We start from the raw sequence: 9,573 nt of genomic DNA on the forward strand, positions 1-9,573 counted from the left end.
AAAAAAATTATCTTAATTACCAACTACACCGCAAAAGAATGTATTTGCACACTGAATATATGGAATCAATTTGGAAGTTGATACCCTAAAACGAGTAATGTAAAGCTAGTGCGTCATAGCACTCGCATGCCGTTTGGCGCACTAGGATGTGACACGCTGTTTAACTCGGCTTGATCTTACTCGTGTGTGCTTCCCCAGTTTCTTATTTTTGGCCAACGTTCGCAGTGTTCGTGTTGAAAATGCATCACTGATTTAAATTGAGCAGACCTTGACTGATTCGTTATGTTTTCTGACGACACGTAATCTTCAAGCTCAAGAAGCATCGTTCAGATGAAAATATTTTAGTTTGTAAGCTCTTCAAGTGCTTGTGCAGCTGCTGTAATCCCCCCCCCCCCCCCAAAATGGTACCCAGAGAAAAAGAGCGTGTAGTTCTTTCAAGTAAATCCTCCAGCCCCTTCCCTCTCCCCATACCAAAGATAAATGTCAAAAGCACTATGGGATTCTTCCCCGACTGCATGATTTCTTTATTGCGCTGAACTACAGGGTGTCGCTCGCTCATCGGTTCTATTTAAGTATCACCCCGGGGCAGCATTTTTAAAGCATAGTTTTGTATCCGCAACCATTTTCTTGCGCGGATTCATGAGACAAGTTCTCTTACTTCAATTGAGGAGAACTCAGCTGGATGAGACTTGTCGCTCGTTGTTTTTTTTTTGTTGTTTCTCGTCACCTCGTCAGACTCTGTAAATTTAGCGGAATACGAGTGCCTGCTTTTTGGGCAGCAAGAAAATATTTTTACACACCCAGTATTGTACTTTTTATTACTTTTGTGTATAAAACAACCGGTGAATGGAACGCAGGAACGCAAAGCATACTGTACAGTTCCTGTAATTTGAGTGGTATTCTTGAAAACTGGAAAAAATACAGAATGTAGTATATTCATAGTAGGAACGAGGCATGTTTATGCACGCAAAGCAATCTGGTTAAAGTACGGCTGTTGTATGTTCGTCTTTTTCAGTGTTGGCTGCTCATTGTTGCGTCATCGAATTGGTCTCTTTTGTTTCTTCTCGAGAGCTCTGAATACTACAACTTTGCAACATCTAGAGATAGACGTGACACAATCAGTATGCATAAATATGATTTAACACGCCGCTTCAAATGCGTACAATTTAGTGTGTTTTGTTATTCTGTTTACTTGGGGAAACGACAACACCTGGAGAAAACCAGGGAATCAGCGAACTGAGGGTGTGAATCTTGCGCGCTTTAACTAGTTCCTTTACATGAAGAGGTGTGGATAACGGCGCTATCGGATAGGTTGAGTGCTGAAACCAGAATTGTTCGAGTCGCCAAATTTCGCACATGTCTTTCGGGTGTGCTCGCTTAGAAGTTTAAATAAAGGCGCACATAAAAATTCTGGAATGATGTTGAACCACGCATATATGTGGTCTGGTGCACATGAAGGAAATACGTATCGAAATTTTACACTGGTGCAAGACTAAGTGCAACCTATATTAGTATTTAAACTAGTGCTGTATGCGCCAGCAGAATAAACTACACACTAAACCAATTCTGACCCTTAAGGGTGTAAATGAGCTTGTCGCCAGACGAACACCCTTTGCTCCCTATTGGGTGTTCAAAAAAGGGTGCTGAGAAAGGGTGCAGAGCTCAGCACCCTTAAGGAAAGGGTGCAGAGCAAAAAATTTGAAGGGTGTAATGAGTGCACCCTTTAAAGAAAGGTGCTGTGATGTCATAACACCCTTTCAAATGGGTGCTGGAAGGGTGCTCCACATCGACGTACCAGTGGGCCAAATCTAGGATTGACGCTGGAGATTGCTAAAAATGCAGATTGCTGTATACTCTGTAGACCATGCTGAGTGACAGCCCACATACAGTTTGTTAGTACTTGAACAGATGTACTAAGTCGTCCATTCCACCCTGAACACGTGCACCATGAACGTGGCCGGCCCTCCACAGAGTGCCTTCCGCAGGCGCTTATGAAACTAGCACTGAAACACAGTGACAGCTCTAGGTGGGGCTTTTGCATCGTCGTCTTTTAAAACACAGTGTCTCTGCAGTGAAGCTACTGGTAAGTTGGCTCCAGTGTTTTGCTTTCTCTATGTGTAGGCAAATAGAGAATCCGGCACTGTTATCGAGAAGTGCTGCAATTGTGCCTTACCCTGTCCAGGTGCTGTTCCTCATGTTTTCGTTTTTGGCTGCTCTGGATAGAACAAGCTGCACTTCTAAAGAACAGTGTCGAATTTTAGATAAGCTGGTACTGTTGCAAGAGCAAAGTTAGCTTCACCACAAAGAAAGTGTGATTTGGCGAAGCCATTGTTCTCCAGCAGTCAGTGGAGGCCCACTTACAGCTGTCTGTACGTTTGTGTACTAGTTACCAAAGTGCCCTCGAGAAGCGCTCGGCAGAGTGCCGGATGCATGGTGCAATGTTCAAGGTGGAAGTAGACAATATGTAAATATATACCTTAAAGCAAGCTATATTGAATAAATATGTGTGTTTTAATAATCATGAAATTGATCCCAGAGTGCGTATATGGCCTGTGCTACCCATTTTCGGTCCAGAATGAATGTAATCTATTCAAGACCCCTTGCTGCACACATGCATGCACAATTTATGGATGCTTGGTCATCATACAGACATGCATGCCTGCAGATTAAAAATTCACAAGTTTCGAATACTGGTGATTATTTCAAATGCCACATACTCACTTTGAAAGACACACAGATAATATGCAATAAATACAGAACCTTACCACATTGCGCTCTTTTAAATTATGTGTAGCAGACGTGAGCTTTTATGCATGTGAGAATGCAAGATATTAGGCCCCAACAAAAATTTATGACAAATAAATTAACATGATGCCAATAGTCACTATTTTATTGTACATAGCATACAACTGAAAAAGATTGACAATAGTAAACATGAGCTATGACCTTCTGCATTGATTGTAATGGTGAGATCTTTGTTAGTGAGGATCAATCTTCTGTTTTTTCAAATCTTTTTTCTTGCGAGTAGACATCTTTTTTGTGACGAGACTTCTTTTTTAACTTTTAACATTCTGACTTCCCTCCTTGCATAGTAGGTAACAAATAAATTATTTAGAACAACCAAATATAAGTTAGAGGCACCAGCAGTCCAAAGGCGCTTATTGAGGGTGTTGCCAGTGCCCACAAAATTGAAAAAGAAAATAGATAGGAGAGTAGGTGTGTGGTAAAACATGTGGGCTTATATAACATGCTTTGGTCGTCATGCTAAAAGCCTTGACTACAAACTTGCTCAAGGCCTATTTACATCTCTCCTTTTATATATGTGTGTGTGTTTCTAAACTTGTGTGTTACAAAATCACAAATATTGGCAAAGTAATGCAAGTGGTGTTGGATTAATATAATGTGATCATTCAAACACTTGCACAATCCATCTTCAGCTGCCCAGGCGACTTTGGTTCCTTTTACAAAAGTGTGGTCAGGGCGCTCCTTCTCTACAGCACATCCGCACCCGGAAGCCTAAAATAAAGACGGAAGTAATCACTAAAAGTTTCACAAGACAGACTGTCCAAGATACAATATGCGTTGTCATGCTGGAGTGTTCTTAGTTCGATGTGAGTAGAAGTCAGCATCAAAATTCGCTTTGTTTTCAACGGAAAACATGCTTGTTGGAGGTCCCCCAGGCAAAAAACTGTGTAAACAAGTTGACAGTACCTGTGGGCCTACAGAGGGTAGCATGTACAACAGATTTCACATAAAAAACAAACAGCATAGTAGAAAGGAAATTTATACACAAGAAACATCTGAGCAATGATTCAGCATGATGCACACGTGAAACATGAGTTAGGTTTGAGTAAAAAAGCTATTCATCAAGTGATTGCGCACATCCGATTTGAACAAATCGAATAAGGCACTGAAGTTAATTAGGGTTTTTAAAGAATTGTAAAGTGCCAATAAGCAATATTCTAGTCTAGCTCTACAATAGTGTGTCATGTATGTAGTACTAGTATTTGCCTGTTAGGTATGCTGTAGTCATGAACATATTCAGTTTTCCTAATACCTTAAACTTATTATGTTGCAGTCCAGCTGTTCATGTTCCATAAATAATTGTTTATGGTAGCATTTAGGTTACAAAATTGATGCTAAAAATTTGGCAGACCCCACATACTTTGGGAATCGATGTTATGCGAAACATGCATAACATGTATTTTAATTTTTTTATTGAGCGATCTTATGAAGTGGAGCTCAATATAAGTACAAATTCTCGCACACACATACGTTAAACAGCCGCATATGTTTCATTTGTTATGAGGAGATGTCACACCTTTGAAAACATTAGCAGTTATTTGCTGTTTCGTAACGATGCCAACAGAAACAGAAACACACTAGAAGTGGTAGGCTGGTATCAAGCACTGGTGTTTGCGCTGGCACTCGCGACGATGGTAGCCCTCAACACTGCTACACAAATACTTCACAGGATGGTGCCTGACTACAATTGACTTTGACTCGACCTCACGGCTGCATCATAGGAGTGCACATGTAATAGTTATAAAATTTGATAGCCAGTACTGCAACGGCAGTTGATGTTACACAAACATTTGAGGCTATTTGGAAAGTATAACCGAGGCCGGGCATGGCTCTGTGGTAGAATACTTAATTACCAAGCAGAATGCTAGGTTTGGATTCCTGCTAGGACACTTGACTTTATTCTTTGCATTCATTTGGTCAATGCTGCCTATGTCAGCTTTTTAACATGATAGCGTTGAAGAGCTCGTGTCGCAGAAAACCCGCCGCCGACGTCTGCCCCGTTGGTTGTGAGCGAAAAATCGTCTGTGCATCTGTGACCGAAAAATCAAGTTACCTAGTTTCCAGAAACTCAAAATTCCTACTTATGACCTAATGGAGGCGCGCTAATTGCTGCAAAACAAAACCCCCAAGTTGACTACTAGACACTCAACACAGGGCTTAACACACGGAAGTCTATTGACATCGGCCAAAAATTAACGTTAGATGTACAGCGCTATTCCATTTCCCCATTTCATGAACTACACAATGCCTTGATAATTGTACCCTGGTATTTTTGGTGGGCTATATCGCACAAAAAATGCAAGGATTATGTCAAAAGAATGGCATCAAATTTTACCGGCATGTCATCGAAATAGAGACACAGGCTACTAGTCTTATTTATAATGCTAAGAGTATTTAAGGTAAAGGCATTGAAGATAGCTGGTGGCCTTTTTCACTATCTAGGTATCAATTTTTCACTATCTAGGTATCAAAATTCTGCCATGTCAGTCATAGTTTACTGACATTGCAAGCTCAAGAAAAGTGTGGCTCTGAAGGCATCAACACAGCGTTTTGCCAGATCTTTTAAGAAGGCAGTCTTTAAAATTGCTAATGTTTCCAATTTTTTTTTCTATAAATTTCGTGCTTTGCATCCAAATGTACCTCCATCCAACTTGTTTTTTTTTGCATTCGTGCTCTCACTAACTGCTTACCTTGTCTTGTCAAGTGTTCGTTGACATAAATAGGACTACTTGATCTAAAAGGATAGGCCACTGTAGACAGACGTAAGTTTTTTATCTTATCCAGAACATTTCATTTGTAACATCGTTCATAATTCACTACTATTTTTTTTCAAACTAGGTTTGTTTGTTCCTACTCTGTCTGCAGTGTCAATATTATCATGAGTAATGGTTTTTCCATCATCGCCCGAAAATTTCGGACAGCGTCAAAAGAAAACCCTCATCTGAGACGCCTTTGATGTCGGATAGTTCAACTTTGAATACAGTGTAAATTCTTCAATTTTCATCTGAAGTTGCTTATTTTCACCAGGAAGTTTTTTGTGCCTGTTTCAAGGTGCGACAGGCTTTTCATGCAAAGCCTTTATTTCTAAAGAGAGCGCGTTGACACTGTCACCACCTTCATTCCACACTTCTTGAAGGACCAAAGTTCAGTATGAATTTTGTGCTTGAAATCCTCTGTTTACCATGACAAACAATTCACAGGAAACATTAGTACTCTTGCTTGGCAGGAGTGCATGCAGTAATACTAACACAATTAAAGCAGGAAATAAGTGTCTCACCTGTGCAATAATGATTTTGGCAAGCACTGTGAAGACCACACACGCTGCTGCCAAACTGAGGAGAATATGAAGAGCACTTCATATAAGTAGGCAGCGTCCAGTAGCTTGGTGAGGCACAGCGCATAAGCATGTTGAACAGAGCTGATGCTTGAAAGAATGGTTCAGAGTTCGCTGGTGCTTGGGCTCCTTGACCTTGTCAGGAAATTTCCTTGAGCAGCCTCACTCAAATGAAATGACAGACCGTGCCGAAGAATTTCTGCACCAGTGCAAAAAAATTATTTTAGTGAGGTTTGTCTTGACTGCATGCGCTGCTTGCCGAATTGCAGTGAATGGCTAGAAACGCATGGCCAACATATATTTAGTGGCACGCAACTGAGAAATACAAAAAGGGCATGCTGCAGTATAAATACAACGAAAAACATGCTGCTGCAGAGCTTTTCATGTCGATGTCATACATGTGAATTTTCATTCACCTTTATAGCTCACTCATGCACGAAGATGAAGTTAGAACTTTTAGATGAAGACACCCCCTTTCAGCTGTATCGACTGCACATAATTAAGAGATAAACAAGCGTGAGTAATGCTGCTGCCTGCAATCGATAAATTCTTTTCTTGAGGCTGACCAAATATATGCACGAGTGCATCCATAGAGGCACATTTGCATTTCTGTAGTTATGATACCCATGTGATGTGTTTCTTAAGTAAATGCCATGCAATATGCACCATATGAATATTTTATTCTGTAAAATTGCAATACCACTACATATACATGTCCGTATGCGCATATGCATCCACTGCAGATAAAGCATAAAATTAAAGCAATACTGACACATTAATTTTTTACGAAGGTAGTGGAGGGCTCCAGAAATTTCGACCACCTGGGGTTCTTTAACGCGCACACAAATCTGAGAACACAGGCCTACAGCATTTTCACCTTTATTGAAAAAGCAGCCAGCAAGGCCGGAATATCATCCTGCGACTTTCCGGTTAGAAACCGAGTACCTTAGCGACCAGACCACTCCGACAGGACTTCAATCTTCCTGTTCCCCCGTGTAGGGTGATAGACCGTCTTTGCTGGTCTGGCTAACCTCCCTGCCTTTCCTTCTCTACCATTTATTCTCATGAGTTCAACGAATAAAGCTTCCTTCAAACGGCTAACATTCGGACGTTTATAATTTGCCTGAAATTGAGTTCACTAAATGAATATTGTGTGCTGCTTCATAGTGATCATTGATCTAAATTGTTCTGGTTGGCTAAAAAGGCACTACTCCTCACTTCTAATCAAACAGCACAAGCTGTCTAATGACCATAGGGGAGGAAAGGTGGAAACGCTAAGACAAAACATCAATCTTGAACCCCATGCCATCACAATGAAGCAGGCAAGCTTCTGCAATATTGACCGGCAACCAGGATCTCAGACACTGCAGATAGCTACATAACGTAATGGCTTCCCAACATGAGTTAAAGGCAGCAGAATCACATATTGCCTAACCTGCTTCATTATGATAACGATGAGACAATAACGTTATTGGCCTCTGTATGCTAATAACAATTTACCTTGCATATCATGTGACATTAACATTCAATATGACGTCATGAATCTTGCATCCTACCATGTGGTCTAAGTACCAACAAGGTGGTTTAAGTGACATTGGTGCAAGGCAGTAAACAACAATCACTTGGTGAACATTATTTTTGATATTATTCAATTGGTCTGATGCGTACATATTCAAAAAACGGCAGTTTAGATTTGTTCATTCTTAGATGAATACAATGTCTAAGTTTGCATGTCAGCAGCAACATATGCACGCATACTATGATGTATAACCTTATTGTGTTTTGAGCAATAAATTAGGCATTCATACACTGCACATATCACAGGTCACTTGTAAATCTGCAGCGAGGTCATAAAGAATTTATGATATCAGATAAAGCATTACACTTGTATTCGAAAGTGTCATTGGAAGCTTTGGTATAACTTAGTTTTAGAATGTTTGTAGACGTATAGGTATTCGGCGAAGTTTTAACTCAAAAGCGGGCTGCAGCGCCCACAATTCTTTTACAAACCAGAAGAATGCAATGATATGCGAGCAGGGGGGAACAAGCAGTACCACCAAAATTGCACTCGAACGAGTGAACTACTGCTCAACCTAGCGCTTGCACAGCTAAGGTACGGCTATTCGGCCACTCATAGAGAAAATGTATTGACCCAGGCGTAATTGCACGCTTTGAGAACCGCACCTACAGCACGCTGTGTCACGTTTACGCACACTTAATTAAGCTGAATATCATGGTAATTTAATATTATACGTGCCCGGTGGATGCAAACACATTTGGTCACACAGGAAAACACATCTACCTTATAGTAGTCACACACATTTAATGATCATGTAGCTGTTGAAAAGAGGACGGGTAACATATAAAACTTTCTTCATATACTTCTTTGGCACAGAAAACGAACAAGGCCGCGTAAATACCAACGCGGACACCACGTTATTCTTCTCCATTCTTCTAAATTAAATACGGAAAGATCTAATTCAACGCGAATCACCGTAATACTCCAACGCACGCGACACACAGACGACGCTTACGGCTTCCATGCGCCGTCCCCGAACGGCGTCCGACGGCATTGCAAAAATATAGTGATTCATAGCGTGAAGAGCATCGCCCGCCGACTCACAGCATCACAGCGCACATTGCTTTAACCTCCTTCCCCACAGAAAAAATTCATCCGCGCGTAACGTCCCTGAGCTTAGACTTGAGCCTAATGAAATCAGACACGCCAGCAGGCTCGCTACGTTAATAAAAACTCACTTATCGTCTACCAGCTAGAAAAACCTTAGTTCACAACGTTATTATACTATAGCGCTTTCGGTGTTAACCGCGGGAGGAGCATAACAGCCTGGATCGGGCACGCCGCGGCCTGGCCGGAGAAGCAAAAAACAAAGCGTCGACAGCAGAAACATCCACCTACCTTTTCAGTTTGGCGAGCGCTCGACGGTACAAAGCAGCCGGTCCTCTCTTGAGTATAGTGCATCTTCGTAACAAGCAGCACCGACAGAACACGAAAGACAGCGCAAGCACACTTTGAACAACATAAAAAATCGACTTTAAACGCTCGGCACACGGCCGTTGCGGCCTCCAGGAAGATACCGCCATTTCTGTCCTGCTGACGCCACCGATCCGCATTTGCGCACATAACTTTTTATATGATAAGCAAATAGATTATTTCTGCTTAAATTTTAAGTAACAAATAGTGAAGATAGAAGATACGCTAGTGCGTATTGCATAGAATATTTTTTACCTTTGAAAATGACAAATCACATTACGCGTAATTGCGCGAAATTTGAAATGTGAAAGAGCGCGCGAAATTTGAAACGTTTGCTTGCTTGTGTATTTCTTATACCGATACCTTGTTAACATCTGTACATTGGTTGAGTGGTTAATCTGGCTGTTAAAAACAGTGTCAAAGCGGTTGTATATTAGTACAA

At 41.1% G+C, this 9,573-nt stretch overlaps 1 long non-coding RNA gene across 1 annotated transcript; it reads right to left on the reverse strand.

Moving 5' to 3' along the window:
* Positions 1-3,378: 3,378 nt before the first annotated feature.
* Positions 3,379-9,273, reverse strand: LOC142796499 (uncharacterized). The gene is made up of 3 exons (XR_012893889.1): positions 9,057-9,273; positions 6,083-6,338; positions 3,379-3,516 (listed from the first exon to the last, which is right to left on the reverse strand). It is a non-coding gene; the product is annotated as an uncharacterized LOC142796499 (long non-coding RNA).
* Positions 9,274-9,573: the final 300 nt, after the last annotated feature.

Source organism: Rhipicephalus microplus, chromosome 2, assembly GCF_043290135.1.
Source record: "Rhipicephalus microplus isolate Deutch F79 chromosome 2, USDA_Rmic, whole genome shotgun sequence".
NCBI lineage: Eukaryota > Metazoa > Arthropoda > Arachnida > Ixodida > Ixodidae > Rhipicephalus > Rhipicephalus microplus.